The sequence below is a fragment of the Agelaius tricolor genome, unplaced genomic scaffold (assembly GCF_023055355.1).
Source record: "Agelaius tricolor isolate 1412-34295 unplaced genomic scaffold, bAgeTri1.0.p SCAF_81, whole genome shotgun sequence".
NCBI lineage: Eukaryota > Metazoa > Chordata > Aves > Passeriformes > Icteridae > Agelaius > Agelaius tricolor.
The window spans coordinates 308294-331952 of NW_027269341.1; the positions used below are offsets into that span (position 1 = coordinate 308294).

Here is a 23659-nt window from a genome sequence, read left to right on the forward strand (position 1 = left end):
CTCCCCCAAACAATTGCTAGAGTCCAGCAGGGAGAGAGCCTGGCCACCTTGCTGAAAACAGCCCCCAAGACCCTGAGATGGCTGCTCCATCTTCCCCACGGGGAACACTGTCCCCAGCTGAGCAGGGGCCTGCAGGACCAGAGCCTGTGGATGGCCTCCTGCCCAAGGTGTGGGCCGAATTTTTCAAATAACAATGTCATCTACTGGACCAAAGGTGGCCCTGGCTGCACCAGAAGCTGGAGGGAATATGCCAGCACCAGAGATGGCTGGTTAAAGAATTCATAGAGCAGCATCCTGCACGCCCTCTGTGCCTATGGTCAAGTTGCCAAAATCTTGGTGCCAGTACTGCAGCTTGTCCTCTGTAGCAATCTGAATTGCTGCTAGCATAGTCCAGGGTAAAGAAGCAAAAAGGACCTTTGCATCATCTCCACAGATGTTTTATTCAGCTGTGCAGGGAGATGTTCAGGTCCCAGCACCCACGCACAGAGGGTCTCACTTTGTCTCCACAGGGGCCTGGGGGCTGACCCTGATCTCGGGGCAGTACAAAGATAAGGGGGGCAATCAGGGAATAGGGAAGGTGTGGCTCAGAAACACAGGAGCAGACACAGGAACAGGGGAAGGAGCCAATGGGCTCTAACAGCTTTTTGAGGGAAGCTTCTCGTGTCTCCCTAGACCAGGGAATGCCCCCCAGGGTCTCCACAATTCCCTGTGTTTTATATTATTAGGAAAGCTTCTCTGAAGGATCAACTGAATCAACACAAAATGACAAAAACAATCAAAAGCACTCATAAGACAATTGTTCAAAATGCAAACAATTCTGAGTTCCCAATGTGCCAACAGATTTCTTGGAGTGTCTTAGATCTGGCAGGAGGGATGCAGGGTTTTCTTAGCACAGTTTATCAGGAAACTGAGTCATTCATACTGACCCTCTGGTCCATGGCCTCCTCACTGTCATTGTGCAGCAAGGAGGCCCAGAGGCTGCTGTGCTCTGGTCCTGTCAGGGATGAGAGCAGCGGCTCTGTGGCCAGCGCCAGCTCCAGCTCCAGCAGCTCACAAGAGGAGGCTCCTTCCAGAAGCTCTGTTGGCTGCAGTGTGGCAGACCAACAGAGCACACTGGAAGCCACCCCCCATTGCAGCCACCCCCCAGCTGCGCCCATCATCCCTGCAGAGCAGGACCTGCCCCAGAGGACCCGCGGCAGGAGCTCAGGACAGTGGCAGGTCCCTGTGCCCAGGGCAGAGTCACAGAACCTCTGCTCCTGGCTGGCACAGGGGCTGCTTACCCTGGTGTCCCACGGAGAGGAGGGACCCCGGGCCCCAAACTCTGCCCAGCCCTGCAAAAGGCCACCTTGCCAGCAGTGCTAGCAGTGCTAGCGAGGTTCCTGCAGCCATTCAGTCAAATAAGAGGAAACAAATGTCTCTTTATCTGACACAGTCTCTGCACACAGCTTTCTCCCCCTTCTCCTGGTGCCTTTCCCTGACTCCAGGAAGAGCTGCAGGAAATGCTGTGTGAGCCATAATAATGGAAGAGTTACTGATAAAAACACTGGGGTGATGCTTTCAGAGGAGTCATGAATGGAAGATTGACCAACCTTCCAGCCAATGGTATGCCAAAAGTTTCCATTCTTTAAATAATTGACTGCAATAAATTAGTAAAAAGAAAGATAAAACAAATTAAATCTCAAACAGCTGCTGGCTTTCCTCAGGCTCCATGGCCTATGTATTGCTAGACTTACTTCATTTAGGCAGAATATTAACTGCCCTGACTTGTTGGAGACTGACCACAAGGTCTCATCTGCGGTGAGCAGTCACTAAAATTAGCTCAGCAGAGGCATCTTCAGCTGTCCAAGTGTAGCAGAAATACATATTCTCTGCTTCATGACTGTGTGGCAACAGCTGCTGGTGTGGATTCGTCAGCGTTGCTTCATGGATTGCTCCTGGGAAGGAACTGTGTGCACAGGCACAGAATGATGGCTTCGATCTCCTCTAATTACTCCAATCGGATGATGGCCAGAACTTTTAGGCAAAAAGCATCATGACAGAATAATTTACAATATTCTCCAAACTACTCCTGTGGTTTTGATTTTCTTACTGATTAGGTTCAGTGTCTGGCCTCAAGAAATCAGTCCAGAAATAACAGGCAAACCTCAGCTTGCAAGTTAGAGTGCAAGTCTTTAATCTGCCATTTTTGCAGTATCTACAAACAACTTTTCAACATATTTGCAAAAAGAATCTCTTAGTTCTTGCTATACCTATCCAGAACCTGACTCTCTCCTTGTTTCATTTTGATTTGAGATCCAAGCATGATTTTTTTCTGGACAGGGAAGTAAGAACCAGCTGCAAGTACAGACTACAAGTGTGAATCTATACTGCAGGAACTGAGCTGTAGCTTGGAATTAAAGGCAAGAAGTGATGCCATGGTAAATGTGAACATTTAGTGCTGACACAGGAGCCTTCTGCAATGCTCCACCAACCCATGGTTCACCTTGCTACAAACTCTCTTTCTGATGTTACAAAGAGTGTTGAAGAGCTGACGATAAGTAAAAAAAAATAGCCAGAATGTTAATTTTTGTTATTATGGTGAACAATGACTATCTAATAATTCAGACCTCATAGAAGTGAGTATTCAGATTTCCACTTAGTACATGCTGGCAATTTTAATTTGAAATCAACAGGTTTATCCAAATCAAGTTATCCATAGGAATTAATTTGCTCTATGATCTAACTAAAAATGCCTCATTGTGTGATAAATTTAGTAGAATTTTGCAAAGTCAACAGTCCACAGATTTTCATTTCTTGTTTAGTGGCTATTCTGCAGGAAAGCTTTTACAGACTAATCAGTTTGGATGTAATTAAATCTAGCCATTTTGGTATTAGAACAAAACCATATGACTGCACAGCCTTTTAAAAAATATTTTAAAATAAATTTTCAAATCAACAGTCTGAATAGGACTCAGAATAAAAACTCTACCACACTTCAACTCCATTGGAAGATTCCCTTGTCACCCTGTGAATCAACTCTGCATTCAGAAGATTAAAAGTCCCAATTATGGTGGTATTTTTTGGTATGGTTAGGAATTGGGGAAGGGTCTTCTTCCTTCTCAACTCCATGCTGCAGTGCCTTTGGGATGTGGCCTGCTGGCCGTTGTTTGTGCAGCCCTGGTATTTCTACATGAGGCAGAAAGTGCAATTGCATTTCCAGCCAAAAGCCCATGAGGAGTGGGGCAGCCGGAGCTGTGCCAGACACAGGCCAGCAGCTGTGCCGCGAGAGGGTTTTGGTTCCTGCCCGGTGCAGCTGGTGCATCTCTTCCGTGACTGCCTCCCCTTCCCAGGTGCCCGGGGATAGCAGGTGCAGGGTTCTGCAAGGGCTATGGAACAGGGTGGGGATGTCTGCTGGCAACAGAGTGCAGCGGAGAGCAAACAGCCCAGGATGTTCCTGGAGTGTGTGACAGAGAACTTGTGACACAGCTGGTGACTGAGCCAGTGAGGGAAGGCACTGCTGGACCTGCTGTTTGTGAAGAGAGAAGGGCTGGTGGGTGACAGGAGGGTTGGAGGCGGCCTTGGGCTCAGTGCTCACAAAATGCTTGTGTTTGATTCCCAGAGAAGGAAGGAGAGACGTTGGGGAAGTGTTTACCTGCAACAAATTGTGAATTTGTTAAGCTTTAACAGGCGGTGCTGAGTCATACCTTCCCTCACACCAGTGGTTAATGTGTGCAAGTGGATATCTTAGCCTTGAGAATAAAGACAGTGGGCCTACTGAGGAGGTAGCTGCAATGCATTCAAGGAGAAGAAGGCTCTTAACCATGGAAGGAGAATTTGAGGAATGGGATGATCACCACATGACCACCAGAGACCCTCAAGAGACCCCTACTCTAAATGTCAGTAATTTTGGGGAAGTGATTTAAACATGTCAAATACTTTGTGAGAATGTTTAGCCTGTGAGTTTGAGCAAAGTAATGAATAAAAGTAATGAAAGGAATGTCTTAGTTCCATGGATACACACACGTGGGTGTGCATGTTTCAGGGAAGTGATTCCCCACACACCCAGCACTGAAATAAAGTAATGCCTCTTTTCTCACACTGAGCTGGCAGTGTGGATCGGGCCCTGCTCGGTAACTTTCATTTTGGTCATTTCTATTGAAGCATAAAGAATGGTTGAAATGAGATCTTTTCCAGCTGTTTCCATCTTGTTTACCTTTTGGGGGACCAAGGTTCTGTGCTGCAGGTGAGCTGGGTGTGTGCAGAGCAGTGCAGCCCCAGAAACCCCTTGGTTTGCCCAAAGGTTGCCATGCCTTGCTCCCAGGTGTGCCCAGCTCTGGCAGGAGAAGGAGCCCGCAGCGCAGTGGGCACCGTGCCCTGCCCAGCCGGGGCTCTCTGGCACAGAGCAGCAGCAGCGCCAGCGCCGTTCAACTGCTCCTGCCTTGGCTTCCCTGGGACACAGGAGCCTCTGGAAATCAGCACCGCCAGCCGCGTTCCCAGCTTGGAGCAGCTGCTGCTGGCGGGCAGATGCTGCCAGTTCCACTGCTGCCAAAGGGGAAGAAAGGCAGAGCAGGGGAAGAGATGTACATACACAGCAGCCCTGGGAACATCCAATAAACATGCAGATATATGGGGTGATTGGTTAGGAATTACTTCAGCTGCTATGCCAATAGTGCTTTCTCTCCTGGTTCTGTACAATGCTTTGGGCCATTTTCTTGGTCTGGTTTCCTTTGCTTGGGTCCCATCTGAATGCTCACTTGGGGTACAGGCTGTAGGTGCTTGGGGCACTCTTGGAGTTCCTCTTGGATCCCTTGAACAACAGGGTTTGGCCCACGGGGGGAGTTTGTGCTGCTTTGTGTCAGAGGAGAACTTCCGAGGCCATTTTGTGTTTGCTGTAGGGGAGGTTGGTTACTGCTTTGCATAAATTCACAGACTAACATGCTTTGTGATGCTTTGCTTTGTCATACTTTGCTTTGTGATATCAGGGCATGGTTGCCACATCGTCGTGGTGACATCAGAAGGTTGCCTTGTTGCACGGAAGGCCTCAGTGCCAGAGCAGCCCTAGGGCTTGCTGAGATCAGGAGCATCCTCCTGATTGTGGCCTTTGTCAGTGTGTAGCTGCACACTGACAGGAGTCTTGGCTTTTGTAGTGCTGGGGTAAACTTGAACAACAGTGCTACAATGATTGAGCAACTCGCTGCTGCAGTTTGCACCATGTATGGCACTGTTTATTCCGCCTATTTCATGACTAGCCTGGCAAGTAAGTAGAGGTTTCAACTCTATTTAGGTTAGGGTGTAAGCTAACCTGGCTTTTGCATGTCTTCCTGCTCTTTCTTAGTGACTGGGTTGATTTTGAAAGAGAAAGAGCATTAGGATGCCAGTGGTTTGGTAAAGCTCCTGTCAGGGCGTTCAGCTAAAAAGGGGGTGCCTGTAGCCACAGGGGCAGCATTTGCAAGGGAACCTGCAGGGCTTCCGTTCCCTCCACGGGAGAGTCTGTGGCAGCAGAGTCTGTCATTTCCTCAGTTTGCTGGATCAAGCAGGACAACTTCCAAAATGCAGACTGGGAGGCCTTCTCAGAAGGCCTTCTAAAGACTTTGTAGTTCTCCCCAGAACTGAGGGACAGCTTCTTTTATTCTAAATTTTGTAATGAAAGGATTTGACTGTCTATTTTGACCCTTGACTGAGTGCTAAAATAGTGATTCCCTTTGCAGTGAAGTGCAAACTCTAAAGCCATGAGTGTCTGCTCCTGAGCCCTGGAGCTGCTGCTGTGCTGTTTCACAGTAGAACTGCCACAGCTCGGGGATTTTGGGGAAGCTTTTCTGGGTGACTGTTTTCAGCAACTTAATGGGAATTAGTGCATGCAACTTCTGTTTTTTAAAAAAGTACCTGAAAGACAAGAGAACAAGAGCTGCTTTATCTGTTGAACAGAACAGAAGCATGGAGTGTTGAAGAACAATTTGCATTTCCTTGATCACGTTTGTATTCATTTACTGGCTAAACAGGCCGAAGTGTAGGCACAACCAGGATTATTGTCCTGATCTCTTGCTGGCTGTGTGAAAGAAGTATGTCACGTGAAGGGATGTTGATAAAGAAAAATACTCTCTGTTTGGGTTGACTTCTTCTCTTCTGTGGGATTCAGCAGCCCAGGCAGTTTTCTCACAGCCCTTGTTCATTTTCCCTTGCCCACTCCAGATCACATGATCCGTGTATTCAGAGGTGCTGATCCTGAGGTGAGTGAGAAAGGAACATTTCATGTTCCTGGTGCTTAAGAATTGTAGAGCAAGCTGTGAGCTTGGCCTGTGGCAGCAGAGTGTAGAGGGCCAGCTGGGTAGGCTGAAAGAAAATCCATTTCCATGTCTGCAGCAGCAATAACAAAGGCATCGCTGGCTTTTTCCTGATTTTCCATTTCAGAACTTTCAAGGAATGAAAAGCTCATTTTGCAGAGAGAATGTTGCTTCTTGATAGTAGCCAGGGCATAATGTCTAATTCAGAACTATTAGCAATTCTGTTGAATTAGCCCATTTAAATTCAGTCGCAGTGACTTAGAATCCCATTGTTCTCAAAGTTTCTGATTTGTCCTTAGTACAGCTGGTTGTAGAAATAGAGCTGAATAGAATAAAGTGCTGAATAGAAATAAGGTTATAAATTATAGGTAACTTTCTGTCCCTCACACTGCTGTCTGTCCACAGATCACAGAACCAACAGCAGTCTCTCCTCTGGCTCCCTCTGCTCATGGAGAGGAGGCCAAAGAGGAGGCAAATGAGGTGGATGAGCGCCAGCCTCCAGCTGTGGTCACACCACAGCCTGACCATTCTGAGCCAGTAAGTGCCAGTTGTGTGTGCTGCTGTCTTTGGTGCAAGGCAGAGCTGCAAGTTTCTGACCAGCCGGCACTTGCTGTTGCTGGCTGAGGATGCTGAGTGCTGGAGTCCTGCCAGGACCTGGTGATTGCCCCCAGCCTCTGACAGCTGGACAATGGGCTTTGATCTGTCATGCTTAGGCAGCAGCTTCCTGGCATTTTGATAGGGGCCAGCCTGGAGCATGAATGCTGCCTGATCCCAGAGCAGGGAGCATGTCAAAGACACTGTGCTCAGCCTTGTCAGATACACAGGGGACACTGTGGCATGGAGGGACCTGTCCCCCTGCACGGACTGGCCAAGTAGCTGCAGGCACAAAAAAATGCTGATCTGACCACACAAGCTCTTTGTGGTGCTTTGTCCCCACAAACTTCTTGGGTGTGCTTACTTGGGACTATTTCAGAGACACGCTGGGGATGTAGAGCTGCTGCTTGAAGTCAGGGATTTTGGTGCCTTTGTTGTCAGGTTGCTCTTCTGCCTCTTCAGGCAGAGCAGCCAGTAGCAGAGCAGATAGGTGCTCTGAATCTGCCTGTTTCTTGGTCTTTGATAAGCTGCAAGGAGATGACTGTGTTGTCCATGAAGCTGGGGGGGGCCATTCTTGTCTAGTGTGGCAAAAGAAACAAAGTGAGTAGTTCTGAACCCTTCTTCTGAGGCAAAACCCAGACGCTGCATGTGTCTGTTGATACCTTCTATTGTGTAGTTTGCTTTGAAAACTGCATTGGAGCCTGGAGTGGGAGCAAAGCTGCAAGTCCTTGACTGCTGTCTTGTAATGCTAAATCCAGGATGTACACCTTGCAATGATGCCTGCTGTATCTGAAGTGAAATGGGCACCTTTGTGGCTGGGGAGCTGTGTGGGCCAAAAAGACGCAGGGCTGGCGGCCTTGAGCCGCTGAAGATGAGGCAGCGTGTGGCCAGGGGGCCAAGAAGGGCCAGGGCACGGTGGCCGTGTCAGCAGCAGGGGGGCAGCAGGAGCAGGGCAGCGAGCGTGGCCTGTGCTGGGCAGCGCTGCGGCCACCGCTGCAGTGCTGGGTGCAGCTGTGGGCCCTGGGAAGCAGAAAGTCCTTGAGGGGCTGCAGCGCGTGCACAGAAGGACAGGGGAGCTGGGCAAGGGGGTGCAGCACAAGGCCAGCGAGGAGGTGCTGAGGGAGCTTTAGCCTGGACAATGGGGGCTCATGAGGGACCTTCAGGCAGACTTCCATAGATCCCTGCCTTAGATCCAGAGATCCAATGCTCAGCACAAGGGCTGTTTCCCTGCCAAACATCCCTTCACTGCATCCAAGTGCTTTAGACACTGGAGTAGGTAACACTTTCATATTTTGTTTGTTTATTTGTTTGTTTGTTTGCTAGAAGGAGAAGCCTTGTGTAATTTGTCCTTCTCCAGGGAGCAAGGGAGCTTTTGCTCAATCTTTCCTGCCCTTTTCCAGCACTGGTGGAAACACATCACTTTCAGGTTAACGGCTCCCGTGTCTTTTGGCAGCCCAGGGAATCAGTGTGTGTTGTATTTGGGAATTGAGCAGGAAATCAATGCCCTTGCATTCCAGCTGGTGCTCAGAGATTAGAGGGGCTGGGCTGCATTTCTGATTCCAGCCACTTTAGCACCATCAGTGTGGTCGAGTCCAAGAGAAGAACTTGCCCGAGCACAGATGCACAAAGAGTGCAGTTCCCAGTGCAACGCTCTGGGTCTGATTGCATTCCATAAGGACCCACACGCTCCAGATTCCCCAAGAGTGTGGGTTACTGAAGCAACAGGAGAGCAAGTTCAGGATGGCTGCAGATTGGGGCACTGCTACCGAGTGTTGATGTGTGTAGCGACAGAAAGGACAGTATTGATTCAGGGTGACCCCCACGTGGTGAATAATGTGCTTTGACTCTATGATTTAGAAGGTTAAACAAATGCTTTCTTAAGCTATGTTATATCACACTAGTACTATATTAAAGCTATACTAAAGAGATACTATACTAAAAAGCTACTAAAGAAAAACTTGTGACTGTCTCCAGACAGTCATGACACAGCTTTTATCTAATTGGCTAATCAAGCTAAACAGCTATCACTAAAATCCAATTAACAAATCACTTTCAGTAAACAATCACTAGAACACATTCTACATGTACTAAACAACAAGAACAGCAAGTAGAGATAATAATTGTTTTCTCTTCTTCTCTAAGTTTCTCACTACCTCCCCTTAAAAAAAACCTAGGAGAGAGAATTATATCTCTCTGTGTTCAAAGAATGTAAATACCACAGCACAGTAAAGAGAGATTATAAAAGTGAGATGTCTGTCTATCTATCTATTTGAATCTTCCTGGCTCTGCTCCAAAGCAGTGGAAGATGCAAAGCTCACCTAAAGGCATCCCTTCAGGAGAGGAGTAGAGACAAGTTCCATTGACTGATCCTGAGCAGGCAGAGATGTTTCCCCCTCCAGAGATGGTTGTTTTTTCCCCTCATGTTTCCCTACTCCAGCCTTTTCTGACCTGAAGCCTTCTTTTTATCCTTTAAATTTTTGCATGTCCTAAGGGAGTGGAACCATCCCATGCTGTAGTTGGGGTCTGGTGACTTTGCCCATACATGCATTACATGACACATGGTTTCCTTCGCTGGCATCCCCAGGGCTGTGTAAGTGCATTTGTTAATGGGGCCTTATGAGAAACTCTGTTACTGCTGGTCAGAATTCTCAGTTGACAAAAGAGGGAGAAGAAACACCTTGGTCCTCCTCCATATACTGAGATGGCCATAGAGGTTCTCTGACTTCCATCAGAGATCTTTGCATGCATGCTTATCTCCTGAATGACCCCATTTTCTAACAAGAGTGTAGATGTCAGGAAGGAGGAATGCTGGTGCAGGCCTGAAGGGAATGTGAACTCCAGAAGTGTCTCTCACAAGGAGTGAGCTCACCCAGGAAGCCACCTGCAGGGCCAGGATGGAGCTGTGGGACAGGGCGGGGTGTCAGTCACCACTGAAAGACAAAGAGGACATGGCAGAAGCAGAGGGAGGCCCTCACCAGACCCTTGAGAAATGCCACACCTTCCCTGTCAGCTGCCTGAGAGGCTGTTGGAGCTTCAGCCCCAGATGCCCCCTGATTGTAGGGCCAGGGTCACTTTGGAATCTGTGCCTCCCCACGGGCAGAGAAGGACCCAGCAGAGCAGCAGCACAGTGCTTTGGGAGCGTGTGAGCCCAGCAGTCTTTGAGTCTTGGCCCACAAAGGTCGTACGGGAAGGTGAAACCCATCTTGTCTTGCTTTCTGTGCAGGTGCTTCTAGAGAAAGAGCAGGAGCAGACTGCCTTATCTGAGATGCCATGCCAGATTCAGGGAGAGCTGTTCCCTGCCCGAGAGCAGGAAGAGCAGCTCAGGCAGCAGGTGGAAGAGCCACAGGAGAATGGCCAGGTAAGCCTGACTGGCCAGGGGACAGAGGGAAGGGCAGGAAGAGGGGCATAAACCAGAGCTCCTGGGACTGAGGAGGCCAGGAAGTCCCACAGGCACTGAAAGGACAGAGCCTTGGAATCTGCAGAGACCAGCACCGGGACAGGATGGTTACAGTGGAAGCAGAGCTGGGGAGGGAAGCAGAAAGAAGGGGCTGAATAAATGTGATTTTGAGGCTAAAAGAGGGAAAAGCTGATCTTGATGGCAGCTCTCAGTCACTTGCTCTGCTTTTGTGTGTACAGAACATCAAGGCACAGCCACAAGCAGAGCTGCCTGAAGCTCAGAGTGACATCATGGCAGCAAAGAGGAGGAATGAAGACATCCAAGAGGAGAAGAATCTCCCTATGCAGAGGGGCAATCAACAAAAACAGGTGAATGAAGGAATGGCAGCCACTCCACGCATGAAAGAGAGTCCTTTCCGTTGTTGTTTACAGAAAATTGATGAACAGGTGCAGGCACAGCTGCAGGAAACTGAGGCTAGGATCAAGGCAAGGAAGAAGAGGCTAGACGAAAAAATTAAAATCATCAAAGAGAAAATTAATCGCCTCCTTCAGGAACAAAAGGCTCTAGAAAAGCAAGTGAGTGAAACAGCAATAGCCACTGCAGTCACCCAAGGGGTGGTTTCTGCCCTCCTTGCCTTTCCAGTGCAGAGCAGCAGGGGGTGGGTGATGCCTCTGAGGCCATCCTGATGAGGCCTCTGTCAGAGCTGCTCTGAAGGGCACTTCCTGGTCTGCTGAATCTCAGCTGATGCTCTAGACAGTGGCATTACTCCCTTGGCCATTTAGCCAGCACTCATCCGAATGAACTCCTGCTGGCTTCTTCCAGGTGACCTTGTTTCTTGAGGTGTTTTTGCAGGTGAACATGGTCACTCACATAGATCTGGAATACGAGCTACAAGCTGTCTGTATCCCTTGTGAATCTGCTCCTGTCCTTTTCTTTACTTTCTTCCCAGTCGATGACTCCTGGCTGACGGGGACAAGCTGTAGTCTCTGACTGCTTTGTTCTCTTTGACTTGAGGTGGAAGTGTTGCCATCCTACCTGGCAGCCTGCAGAGAGTTCCAGCAAATGATGGGCAACCAAGAGCCCCGAGGCTGGCATGAGGCCCAGGAACTGAACCATCCAGAGATGCTGCAGGATGAGCACGTCCCGAGGAAGGTGCAGAAAAAGAGAATTTCATGGCAGGAGGTAGAACATTAGAATGAGGAGCTGCAAATGTATCTGCAGACCTAGGAGGGGGAAAGGAGTCTTTGGGAGGAAGTGGAGCAGTCGTTGCTGCAGTCATCCTTTAGAACAAGAAACTGGCTATGACCTCGAGTAAAACCAGCCTTTGGTTTTGACCATTTGGTTTCACAAGTGGACATCCAAAGCAATCCAGTTGAAGAGCTCTGCATGTGGCTGACAGCAGCTTCCTAAGGGCTTGCATTTCAAATGGCAATCTCTCTTGCATTTCAGGGCAATCTCTGCCACACCTTCCTGACATAAACTCATTTCTTGTCTCAGATCTACACCGACTCTGACACTGAAGCTGCTGCAGAAGCAGCAGTGCCATCCCAAGGAGCCTTTGCTCTCCAGCTGAAGAAGTGGGGCCTGAGCACTTGGTTCACCTCCCGTGCTGACCCAGCTGCTGCTCAGCAACAGGAGATGGCGGGTGACTCCCTGGAGCAACTGAGTACGTCTGGTATCTTTCTTATCTGAGGGACAGTGTATTGTGTGCACGTGTCAGCATAGCTGTGCCAAAGGGTTCTCCTCGGTTTAGTGTCACAGAATTGCTGGCGTTGCTCCGAGGCAGCAAGAGAGAGCTCTGGGTGTTCCTGCTGCCTCTGAGGGCAGCTTAGACTGGCTGGAGTTTGCCTGGGCTTCCCTCTCTGCCGAAGGCAGAAGCAGGCATTGTTCCTGGATCAGCAGAAGGCTGTGACTGCTTGAGTCCTAGCCACTGGCAGAAGCTCTGCTGAGATCAGTCTCTAGGAGAACACATCAAGCCCTTTGTGATTCTGCAGCACAACCCAATGAATCTGCTTCTTGCCCTTAACAGCTGCCAGTGCTGTGCTCTCAGAGAAGATCTGGTAGGGTTGAGAAGAGAGCCCAGTGGATTCTGTGTCTACCATCACCTGTTGGGACAAAAAGGGCACTGATCTGCGCCTCGGTGTGGCTGATCTCAAAGCCTATCCTGCTGTGTCCTGAATGGGGGCAACAGCTTGTACAGGGCTCAGGCTCACTCTGGCTTCTTCCAGTCAGTGCCTGTCAGTGCTCATGCTTGGGCTTTGCCAGCCCTGTTGTGGTCGCTGCCCTGCCCCTGAGGGCTGGTGGGAGTGCAGAGGCTGGAGCCTTCCTTAGCTGGGAGGGTCCCGCTGCTGCCCGGCTGCTGCAGCGCGGAGCTGCCTGAGGCAGCAGCCCCTTCTCTGGGCCGGCTGCTGCGTCGCACGGCCCGGACTCACAAGAGGGTCAGCATCTCCTCTGGGCAGCTCTCTGTGTCACAGGGCGCCTGAGGAGCACTGCTGTCCTCTGTGCCCATGCCCGCCGTGCCGAGTTGGGAGGATGGGGACGTGTGCGGTGCCGAGAGGGCGAGTGCAATGGGAGCGACTGATCCGCGCTGTCGGGGTGGAGAGAAGCGGCGTGGTTCTTCACGCGGGGCACGGGCAAGGGCGTCTTTGAGCTCAGCCTGCTCATAAAGGGTGAGGGCCCTGATGCTGAAAGCCCCGTCGGGATTGCTTCTAGCATGAGCTGCTCTGGTTTACAAATGCAGAGGCATTCTTCTGGCAAACTGCTGCAAGCTGGAAAAGATGGGAACACTTGGCAATAATTCCTCCTGTTCTGAACTTGACATCTGTTCAGAGGAATTGATTCTAGATGTCCAGGTGCATTTAATCTTAGCAAGTAGGAAACCTTTTCTAAATCTCACAGTGTTTATTCCCAAGAAAACAAAGGCACTGTTAGTTCCAGCTCTCCTTAGTGTTTCTAGATGACAAACTTACTTGCCTTGGTAGGTATTCTCTTCTGGTCTCAGTCTCTGAATGTATCTCCCTGTGCTTCCCTGTGTGTCTGCTGTCAAGAAGTCTCTCACTTCAAAGGATGCTAGAAATCAGTCTCTGTGCCAGCCACTTGTGCTGTGGACCTGCTGTTCTTTTCTTGTTGTTCCAGTTCCTGTTCCTGTTGTTGTTAGCCAGCTGTCCACAAAGGGAGGGCTCAGAGCCCCAGACAGTGGGGCTGCCTTTTGTATCTCCTAGAAGCTGGGATCTCTGCTTTAAAGTGAACATCTTGCATTTTGTTTCCCTCAGGGAGAATGGCAAAGATGGAAAATCCTATTATAAAATACATTGAACTGGAAAATATTGGCAGTGGGTGAGTCCAAGCAATGTTAATTTTACCAAACTATGCATCAGGTGTTTTGCTGGTGGAATAGGTATCAAGTGTGAAGTCAGACAAGCTGCAAATGTGTTCAAACACTGGGCTTAGATTGTCAGTGCTGATCAGAATTTCTAAGTGTGCTCAGAAGGCATTGTCAAAGACATCTCCATGCTTCCAGTGTCCTGCAGGTCTTAGGCATTTGCAGCACAGATCTCCTGCGTGGGCTGGCTTTCACTGCAAGATCTAAATGGCTTCTCCTTTCTCTGCTTCTCTTTTGTTTCTAGGACTTTTGGAGATGTTTGTAAAGCACTCGACACTGCCACAGGAGGAGAGGTAAATGTCAACAGCACCTGCAGATTCTGCTGCACTCGAGGGCTTTCCCCTCTGGTGTGAGCTGTGGCTGGAGCTTTGGGCAGAGCTGTGCTGAAAAGGCACAAGAAGCACAGACTGGTGCCAGCCCGCAAAATGCATTTGGGACTTTGTCCTCCTCAGCTGCCGGAAGGAAGGCACGGAGGGCAGCGGTTCCTTTCAGAGAAGGACGCGCTCACTCGCTCTCCATTGCTGAAACAAAGGTGGTGCCTTCGAGCACCTCACTGCTCTTTGGGGCTACAGCTTCAGAGTCCTGAATTCTCATTTCTGGCTGCCAGCAATACATCTGAAAGTTACTGGTAGTTCCTTAGCCACCTGCTGCACTTGGGAACTGCACACAGGGAGAGATCTGCAAGGTGTCCCTGAAAGCCCTAAGCCCTGCCCATAGCCCAGGATGTATCCACAGAGTTTTAAGGCATGGATTGCTTCTTCTCAGTCGCAAACAAAGCAGCAGAGAGTGTGGTCAGAGCTTTGTGGGTGATAACTGAGACACTGCTGTTACCAAGTGGTCAAGGCAAAATGTCAGTGGCCCCATGTGTCCTGTAACTGGCTCCCAAGGGAGCAGAGAAATGGGCTGTTGGAACATCAGTTCCTAATTACTGCAGTGCCTAATCACAAGGCAGTTTGGCACAGCTCAGCTGTGTCATTGCAAAATCACTCACTCCATGTGCCTTGTGGTCTCGTGCCACCAACCTCTCAAGTTACTGATTTTCAATGTCATTTTAGGTGGCCATAAAGAAAATACATCTTCAAGGACTGAGGAAGAAGGAACTAAAAGTCAATGAACTCATGGTCATGAAGGTGAATAGGAATCCCAACCTGGTCAATTGTTTAGACAGGTGAGTTGTGCTTTTGTCCCATGAATGTTTGTTCACATATTGCAAACATGCAAGGTAAAATCCCACTTTGGTCACTGGCAGAAAATAGAGCTGTAATTATTGGCTAATTATTATTGCTCTTTTCATCTCCAGTGGATGGGAAGAGATTGCATTTTGTCTGCATGAGTCTTCGCTGGCACATGGTATTGGAAAATTGTTCAAAAACCCGGATGAGTCGTGTCTTACTAAATCAATGATCTCTATATTCACAGCCACCACTTTGTTTTGGAGCTTGATTTTTTTCAAGTGTCTTCTTAGGTCCAGGTAAACTAACAAGGATTTCCCTTGGATTGTTGCCACTGTTTTCCATTGCTATGCATGCCAGGAAGACTAGGTGCTTTTTTCCAGAAACACCATGCGTGACAGGTTTTTTATCTGGGCTGTTACTAAACTGCACATTTTGCTTGCTGCCCATCTAAGACATCTCCTTTTTCACAGCTGTGCCTTTCTCCTTGAGACTGCACGGATGGCAAACAAAGCACAGCCAAGAGGGAATGTCTATTCCTTTATTTTGTCTTTGTCTCAAAGGGACCTGAAAAGAAGAATCAACCCGTCTTTTCCACACAGCAACCTAGCCATGTACATTCATCTCCACGCCCTTGTTTCCTTCTTTCAGCTACCTTGTGGGTGAGGAACTCTGGCTGGTTATGGAGTACATGGATGGAGGCACTCTGAGCAATGTCATCAGCAAGACCTACCTGTCTGAAGATGAGATGGCAGCCATCAGTCGGGAGGTCAGCAATCCCATCCGTGTTTCCAAGAGCTTGGGCAGGATTGTCTGGGAAACAGGGGCTCAGAGCTGGAGTGATTTCCTGTGCCAAGCTTTGTTTCTGTGTTGCTGCTATTCTATGGGCAAGTAAAAGCATCTCAAGTGAAAGGCCTGCCAGTGCCCCTGCACTCCCTGTACTCAGTGCCAGTACTCTTATCTCCTGCTGTTGTATTCTCGCTCTGTCTCTTGTATTTGTATTTGCTGTTCTCCACCTTGCCTCTCTAAATGTTTGCCTGGAGTCTGTCTTCACTGCATTCCTTGCCTGTAAAAGCAAAGGTGCTGGTGGCAGGATTTGAAATGATCAGCAAAGAAAAAAGACTCATGTCTCACAGTCCTCAGCTGAAAAGGATAGTAGTGCAGCCAAAATGCTCTTTGCTTCCGGAAAGTGACTGGTGGGATACTTCCAAGCCTGTGCTGAGGCCAGCAAGAAAATCTTTGTCATGCAGCCTCCCACCCAAAAGTGATCCGCTTCACACCAAAGGGAGGGACTTTTCCTTTCAAAACCCCTCCTTTGTCCTCTGCATGGAAAAAGCACGTCCACTGCAGCAGGAGTCATCCTGGCTGGTTTGCAGGGCACAGCCTACAACAGCAGGTGCTGTTGCTCTTTCAAAAGCTGACGTGCCTTTCCTTAGAAAGGTCCTGCTCTGCAAGTGTTGGAGCAGCAAGCTCTTCCTCTCAGTGGCCATTACTGTTCTGCCATTACTCCCCATTCCCCTGGAGAGGGAATCTTTTAGATTCTTTGTTTCCTTTCTTGTGTGATGAAATCACATCACTCATTTTTGCCCTCCTGTTTCTGTTTTCTCGCTCAGTGCCTGCAAGGACTGCATTTTCTGCACTCAAACCGCGTCATCCACCAAGATGTGAAGAGCTGCAACATCCTTCTCAAAACCGACGGCTCTGTCAAGCTGGGTCAGTATATTCTTGGTCAGGTGCAGCGTTCCAGGGATGTGGGTGTGGGGCTGCTTGGAGTGACTGCCAGCTCCCCAGAAATGGTGCTGGTGGCAGTGCAGGGACCCCTGCTGCGAGCTGAAGGCACAGTTGCAACGTGCACAGAGGTATAAGGAACCACAAGCAGTCAAGAGTGGCGTTGCTCTGTGTGTGTCCCTTCCAGACAGAGGGAGCTACAATCTAAAGCTTCAGGGGCATAAAGTCCACTGCTGTGAGCAGCGTTAAGAAACCTGGGTTTTTTTGGAAGCGGCCAATTCCATACTCCCTTGGCTAAAGCCCCAAGGAAATCGAGCGTGCGCAGTTCTCCAGGAGATTCAACAGCACATTCTTAGCCTGAGAGTGGGGAATTCTTTTGCTTGGTTTCCTAATTGGAGCTGGCTTTCATGGTTTGTTGTTTTCTCCACAGCTGACTTTGGCCTCTTTGCTCAGCTCACCCCTGAGCAGGGCAGGTGGAGCTGCGTGGCCGGCACTCCTGGGTGGCTGGCGCCTGAAGTGGTGACAGGTCAACCATATGGCCCCAAAGTGGACATATGGTCTTTGGGAATCGTGGGCATCGAAATGGTGGAACGAGAAGTTCCTCACTGGAATGCAACTCCTGTCTTGGTAAGGTGCAAATACTCACCGATCCCACTGTCTTTCTCACCTGTCCCATGTTCTGTGTGCCATTGGACAAAATCCCATTGCCATCTGCTGGCACCACTTCCACCAAGGTCTCCTTCTAAAAATGCCCCTGCAACACATCAGCATCTGCTGTAGCTTTGGTTGTATCAGAAAGGGAAGTGGCAGTTCAGAAACCTAACCAGTTCAGAAACCTGCCATTTTGGCCTCCAGCCATGCCTGACATTTCTCACTTGTTTTTTGAACAATGTTGGAACTCTGTTTCTGAAGGACAAGAATTTTTCAGTGGAGAGGGTAGACATGTGATAAATATCCTGAGAAATGGAGGTTAGACCTTCCCAGTTTCAATTTTATAGAAAACATAAGAAAAAAAGGAAAAAGAAAAGTAAACAAAAAGGAAAAGAGAAAAAACCTACTACCAAAGCAATGCCCAAGCAGTTCTGCTTGCTTTCTCATTTTTTAAACACAGCTCTTCTCTTCCATTCTGTAGCATCTTTTCCAAATGCTGTGGGTCTTCGAAACTTTCAGGCTTTCAAGTCATCTGTACATGGTTCAGGCATGTGTGTGGGTGGCCTGGATAAATTTAGGATGTGTTTTTCTCCGACTGCAGTTTGAATTGTTTGCCAAACCCTTGGCTGTTTCTTGGTACTTTAACAAGTTGATGAGCTTGCAGGCAGGTGCCTGGGCTGGGATCCAACGTGGGCAGTTGACACCGGTGCTGTGTTTCTTTACCACAGGAGCAGGGCCATCCCTGGCCTGCACAGTTCTAATGACAGGGAGGACTCCAGCTCCCCACCATGGCCAGTGGCTGAGCTCAGCTGAGAGTCAGGATAAAACCCTCTTTGTCACCTCTGGTGATGTGGGAAAAGGAAAGAAAGCCACATAAATTATTTGTACACAAGGGGAGTGCATTGCCATTTCTGGATTTGAAATTCTCCTTTGGGTTAAAGAGGATAATAGCAAAGTCTCTTTGGTCACCATCTATTTCAGTGCCACAAGCACAGAGTTATCATTACAGTGGTGGGCATTTTTATGGAGACTCCAAGGCCTCTTGCCATTCATATTTTTGTCTATTTGAGATGGATTCTGCAAGTTGAGGTTTGAATAGTTCCAAGTTGGTGTCCTATGTTTCTAAATACCATCTTGCAAAAGCAGAATGAGCTCTCTCCCTCTGACTTGTCAGCATGTTAGAGCTTGGTTCCACACAAACCACACTGGATAACGATCAGCCAATGTCTTGCCAATCTACACTGTAATTCCTTGGCCTGAGGAGTATCAGAAAGACCTGCTGAGCTCCATGGACACTGTCAGCTGCATGGAAGTGAGCATCCTTGGCCTTGCTGAAGAAACTGGAGCTCAGCTTAGGTTAGATGCTCTTGAGCAGGAGAAAGGCTGGGATCGTCAGGTGTTTCCAGAGGCCTGCGTGCCCAGAGGGACTGAGCTCTGGGGAGCAGCTGGATGTTTCTGCACATCATGGAAAGGGATTGCCAGACAGCTCAAGCCTCACCACAGGCAAACACTCCCCAGCTCTTCTCAGGCAACATTTGCTTTGGGTTTCAAGTTGTTCCCACTTGTCTGTCTGTGAAGATGCCCCTAAAACCACAAGGCAAGCCTCTCAGAACTGGTGTTACATTTTCAGAAATGAAGAAAAGAAGCCCAAACACAAGAAAGTTGCTAAGGCCTGGTTTTTAGAGAGGAACTTACCCCACTGTGCAGTTTCTTCTCACTGGGAAACATGCTTCAAACTGGGGCATGAGGGTGTAAAGGCCACAGAGTCTCTTCTGCTTCTTGTGCAGTGCTGCTGAAACACTCAGTGATCGTGTTTCTCTCCTAGCCCAAGCCACATTCTGCACGTCACCAAGCCAGAGCCTGGTGATGTGGAGAGCCTGCCAAAACCTCCCATTTGTTTCCTGGCACTTTCTGGGATGGGCCTACCATTAATGCATTGACTTGAGTAGCCAAATGAGTAGAGGGTGACCGTAGGGATGGAACCTCTCCTTCTGATTTGACCATGAAAAGTTTTTCTTTTCCATGTAAGGAAAGCAGAAATTTTCAGGCTGCTGAGAGACAGAGCTGCAGGTGGCTCCTGTGTGTCCAAGGAGGCGTCTTCATCCCAGTACATTTGTGCATGCATCTTAATGTGTCTGTGTTGAAGATGAGATTCCAAATGTTTGTTTCCTTACCTGAGGAACACCTGGTGGATTTCCTTTCTTTCCTTCCAATTCCCATTGTTTTCAAGAACAAAGCAAAAAGCTTGATTAGTTTTGTTTTATGGCAGCTGCTCTTAAGGGACCAAGAAGCACGGCAGAGATACTTTTCCATGTACTAACCCTTGGATATAGTAGAGTTAGTACAGCAAAGTCCTTCTTCCAAAAAGCCTCTCAAGCTGGTATGAATCTTCAGGGAAGGAAATGTGCTTGTGGTGATGTAGTTCCCACTAACTAGGTCAGTCAATGAAATCAGCTGCCAAGGCAAGATCTGTGGGATGTTGGAAAAGCTGTGGCTGCATCGGAGTTTGGGTTTTTGGTTGGTAAAGGAAAGTCATCTCTGGGTCTCTGCCAGGGCAGAAACTGCCACTGCAGAGTGGAGCTTAATCAATGGGACCCAGGAGAGCAGTTACAGATAGGAAAGAAGCAGGTGTAGCCTGGTGTCTCCTTTTTCCCCAGCCTCAACTCCTGATAGCCACAGGAGGAAGACAAAAGCTGCAGCAGCCCAACCTATTCTCATCTTGCCTGCGTGACTTCCTGAGCTGCTGCCTGCAGAGAGACGAGGCGCGGCGCTGGTCTGCCAAGGAGCTCCTGCAGGTAAAATGTGAAGGGGCTGCAGGTGAAACAGGGTCTGAGGGCCGGGCTCCTCCTCCACTCAAGTCCAAGGCATCAGATGAGCCCCCTTCCTCCTCACCTCCACTCTTGGTGCTCTTCAAATGAAAACAGTGAGGAATCCTAGACTGGGCTGGGCTGGCAGGGCCCTGTAAAGGTCCTGTGGTGCAAGTGTCCTGCAATGAGCAGGGACATCTTTAAAGAGATCAGGTTGCTCAGAGCCCTTTGCCACTGGAGCCGGAATGGTTGCAGGGATGGGGCACCTACAAGCTCTTGGGGCAAGCTGTGCCAGGGTGGCACCATGCTCTGAGTAAACAAGTTCTTCCTTAGACCTACTCTGATTTGATGCCCTTTGTGTTTAAAAATATTTGTCCATATCCTATTGTAACCGACCCTGTTAAAGATGTCCCCCACTTTCTTCAAAGCTACTCTGAAGTCTTGGAAAGTGGCAATAAAGTCTCCCTGGGGCCTATTCTTCACAAAACTGAATAACTCCACCTCTTCTCTGCATTTCCTGAGCAGAGAGGTGCTCTGTCCTCTGACTGTTTCTGTTGCCCTCTTTTCTAATTTGGTGGAGTGTTCAGTTTTATCTAATGGCAAAAGAATTGAAGCAGAGCAATGCAGGGTACAGAGACATGAAATGGTGGTGGAGGAACCCAAGGAAGCCAGTCCCAGCTGAGCAGTCAGAGATTTGGCTGTGGCAGGAGGGGCTGTGGGGGCTCACTGTGAGCCTCTGAGGGGCCCTGGTTTGTGCCCCCCAGCCCACCCTTGGAGGTTTCTGGCACGCAAACAGGGACAGCTGGGAGGGACTTGTCCCAGCCCCATCTGCTGCCTGGCACGCTCAAGCAGACGGGAACTGCGCCAGGGTTACTGCCAGGTTGTGTGGCAGAGAGGGAACTGCAGGACCCAGTGCCACTGGGCTGGCCCTGCTGGGAAGGAAGGTGCCATCCAGCACACGAGGGGCAGGGCGTGGAAAGGTAGACATTGCTTTCTGTCCCTGTGGGAATTAGCGCAGTGCCTGTCTTTCAAAGACAGGGACCTATGTGAGTCATTGGAGTTTCCTGAAAGGAAGATAACCCAGGGACAGAAAGCACCATTTCTAGAGCACTGGCAGGGCAAAGATCCCAACAAGATAAAGAAACCTGAATAAATGGATGAGTGGGATTCTGGGCCAGGTTTGCCTGTGATGGCAGGGTCCTGCACATGACTGCTGGGTAGCAGATGGTGCCATTGCTCCTCTTTCTGGGTCTTTTTAGGACCCAGAGCAATCCCGATTGAGCCTGTGAAGCCCTGAGCTTGGAAAGTAATGGTTCACTCTTCACTGTTCTTTGTCTTTTTGTTGTTTGTTTGTTTGTTTGTTTGTTTTGGTTTGTTTTTTAATTTGTTCGTTTTCTTTTTTTTGTTTTTGTATTTGTTTTTGGGTTTTGGGGTTTTTTTGTGAACAGCATCCATTTGTAACATCAGCTGAGGCTACATCCACCCTGAGACCACTCATCATCTCAATGAAGAGGAGGATGGAGAAGCAAACAGTGCTATAATCATATCAGGACCATTTTCTCCATAGCCATCTTAGAGTAGGATTTAGAGTAGGACTGTAGAGTAGGATTTAGAGTAGGAGTATGTGGAGAAAAGACAAAAGACTGCACAATTCAATGTGAATCAAGGACAAGCCATTTATTGTGCTTCTAAACATAGTTTATAATTAGTTCCTATCCTATAGGTTTCTATAGACATGCATTGTTTGGTTGGTTGCTGCACTTTGTCCAGCATCTCTTGACTGGTAGCTCTATTTTGTCCTGAGGCAAGCACGCATCTTTTCCTTAATCTAATTGGTAGATGCTGTAAGGGTCATTTTATTTGGGTTGCTACCCCTTTGTCTGTCAGCAACTCTTCTGCTTCACCTTTTTATCCACAAAGTTGAATGCAGCTTTATTAAAAACCTGACCTAGTTCTAGAAGGTTAGTTAGTTTAGTTAGCTCCAGAGGTTAGGCTGGTTCATTTAGTGCCTGTCCATTTTTCTGCAAATACCACCCTACAGGATTATAGAGTAGGATTGTAAAGAAATAAAGTTTCTGAAACTTTACCTCATCTGGAAGAATCCTTTCTTTCTCACCCTGTGAACAAGTGAGCATTTCCTTCTGAGTTGTCAGCTGTCTATTAAAGGTGCAAATGTCTTCTTTGATGTTGTGAAAAGTACATATTACAGGATAGGCTCTTCACAGATATTAAAATGAACATATATATATATATATATATAAATTAATATACTATATGTGTTATGTTATCTTAGTCAGTAGTACTGTATTTTTTTCAGTAGTGTGGTATGTTGGGGTGTGATGTCATGGTTTGCCTCTGATACCCCAGGTTCCTCCCTGATAATTCCCTGCCAGGTGTGTCAATCATCCCTCCTTTCCACACCCTGACCCCTGCTGAGCGCTGTCTGTCAATCCTGGCATTCCAGAAGGGCGGCGAGTGATTGGCAGAATTCAAAAGATGCCCTCCCCTCCTGGAAGGACATTGGGCCATCCAGGTGTCCTCAGTCCCTTGAGACTTCCCCGCCCCGTACCTGCCTGGTGGTCCCCCGTGTTCCTTCCCTCGCCCTCTCCCCCGGCTAAAAGGGCGAGCAAACCATGCGGTTGGGAGTTCTCCTGGAGCCGTTGATGGATTCAGAGGCCTGTGGGCCAGGAATAAAGCTCTGGATCGAAACCCTCCATCAGAACCAACTCCTTTCCTTCACCTCGCCTTAAAGCTTCTCCACCAAAGGTAAACCTGAACTCCTGCATGCCTGGACTTGCCTCCAAGTGCCCAGCTGCAGCATCCAGCCAGCCAAAAGTGTCTCTGGGGTAAAATTCCACAGTTGCTGCTATTTGGTCAAGCAGCAAAGGCCAGACAAGCTCATGTACGTCCCGTCCGGCTATATTCACAGAATCACAGAATTTCTAGGTTGGAAGAGACCTTCAAGATCATCGAGTCCAACCCATGTTCTAACACCTCAACTAGATCATGGCACCAAGTCCACATCCAGTCTTTTTTTAAACACATCGAGGGATGGTGACTCCACCACCTCCCTCTGTGGATGATTCCAGTATTTGATCACTCTTTCTGTGAAAAACTTCCTCCTTAATTCTAGCCTGTATCTCCCTTGGTGCAGCTTGAGACTGTGTCCTCTTGTTCTGTCTGTTGCTGCCCGGAGAAAGAGACCGACCCCCAGCTCACCACAGTCACCCTTCAGGACGCTGAAGAGAGTGATGAGGTCACCTCTGAGTCTCCTTTTCTCCAGGCTGAACAACCCCAGCTCCCTCAGTCGTTCTTCATATGGCTTGTGTTCCAAGCCCCTCAGCAGCCTCGTTGCTCTTCTTTGGACACGCTCAAGCATCTCAACGTCCCTCCTAAACTGAGGGGCCCAGAACTGGACGCAATACTCAAGGTGTGGCCTCACCAGTGCCGAGTACAGGGGAAGAATGACCTCCCTGCTCCTGCTGGCCACACTATTCCTGATACTAGCCAGGATGCCATTGGCCTTCTTGGCCACCTGGGCACACTGCTGGCTCATGTTCAGCTGACTGTCAACCAGCACGCCCAGGTCCCTTTCCTCCTGAGCACTGTCCAGCCACACCATCCCCAGCCTATAATGTTGCAGGGGGTTATTGTGGCCAAAGTGCAGG

At 48.9% G+C, this 23659-nt stretch overlaps 1 pseudogene; it reads left to right on the plus strand.

The window, feature by feature from the left end:
- Nucleotides 1–1568: 1568 nt before the first annotated feature.
- LOC139585491 (serine/threonine-protein kinase PAK 3-like) lies at nucleotides 1569–21988 on the plus strand (annotated as a pseudogene).
- The last annotated feature ends 1671 nt before the right edge of the window (nucleotides 21989–23659 follow it).